Source organism: Telopea speciosissima, chromosome 4 (assembly GCF_018873765.1).
Source record: "Telopea speciosissima isolate NSW1024214 ecotype Mountain lineage chromosome 4, Tspe_v1, whole genome shotgun sequence".
Classification (NCBI taxonomy): domain Eukaryota; kingdom Viridiplantae; phylum Streptophyta; class Magnoliopsida; order Proteales; family Proteaceae; genus Telopea; species Telopea speciosissima.
The window spans coordinates 11,426,567-11,428,197 of NC_057919.1; positions in this window are offsets into that span (position 1 = coordinate 11,426,567).

Sequence of the window (1,631 nt, forward strand, 5' to 3'; positions counted from 1 at the left end):
GCTCTGGAGGTGAAATAGTTTGATCATGGTGGGGATGGGCTTTAACTATTTCTCCACCCTGTTGACCATGTGAAGAATATGAAGTTGAAACATGCCATGAACAATATTCTGCTGCAAAACAACCGCTACCTTGGTTGGATGGAAGCTTGCCGGCCCAGGAGGTCAAGGGATTGACTCTATTGGTTGCATATTTGTGCCAGAAAAAGGTACCACGCTCTCCCCCGGGTAGTGTTAGATATCACCCCGGGTAGTGTTAGATATCTCATGTAGTTGGTAGCTAAAGTCCCATTAAGCAGATAGGTTGGATTGGGGAGTTATTTGTGACTCGTGATGGCGAGTAATCAGGTGTTGCAATAGGCTTACTATCAGAGTTTATAGTTGTAGGTCTACCAGCACTGACCTTGATGATGATTTGTATCTTTTTAGGATCGGGGGACGTTCTATTCATGGATTTAGGGGTTTTGCTCGCATCTTTGACACGTTAACGATTCATTCAAATAAAATTATTAGAATATCCCTGGAGACAGTTAAGTGGGACTTATGTTGGTAACTAGGATAATCTCTGATTTTTAGCAGTATATGTGAAAAAATGACTTTTGAAGTGTATATTTCGGACATATGGAGTCTAAGATATAGGCATCAACAATTTTGGGAATAACCTTGGGTCCATCTCGCCCATCCCAATTTAAAATGTAGCCTAATCCAAAATAGAATTGGGTTTAGTGGCAACATTTGACATTCAACACTAAATAAATCGACATTAAAAGAGTTCAATTCGACACCGAGAGCATGTTAGTGACGTTAGTTGATACGCTCGACTTCGAATTAGCTTTTGTTAACGTCAAACAGAACCCATACTCTGTCGAGTTTGTCAGGGTCATATGTAGACACACAGTGGATTCTGTTTGATATTTAGTGTTTTCCGATCGATGTTGAGTGATCTTCTTCAACACACACTGGATATCGAAGTTCATGGTTTTAGTGTCGAACCGAGCCCATTCGACGTCATATTCTAGGGTTAAAAAATTATCGACCCTTGTTCTTTGGAAATTCCTTCATTATCACAATTTGTTGATTTTTCATGCTTTCATTGTGTTTTTATCATATGTTTGCCTTTCTAGGTTGTTTTCTTATTGTTAATGATTTTTCTGATTTTATCAGGATTTTTTATGTTTATTTTAGCCTTAGGGCGTATTGGTAATTTTACATAATTTTATTTGTACATGAATTTTTATTATATTTTTGCTATACTTTTATCATATTATAATTTACCCTATGTAAAATAAACCATACATGACGAGGGACGGCACTGTTTTAGGTAATTTTGTAATACCAATATTCCAACAACCAAAAAAAAAAAAGTAATACCAATATTTGTTTTGAAGAAATATATTGGAGGAAAAATTAGGGGTTAATTTGATAAATTGAAATCCAATTTTGAATACTTTTGTAATTTTTTTAAGAATAGGGTTTTCTGAGCTAATAGATAAGCCTTTTTTTTTCTTTTTTTGTGTTAAATTTATTCTTGGCTCCTTCCATTTCATCTTTTGGTTTGGTTCTAGGTTTTAGCGTTTGGTCAGGTGAATTGTGGTGTAGTGTGGTGAGTGGTGAGTGGTGAGGTGAGACGTGAG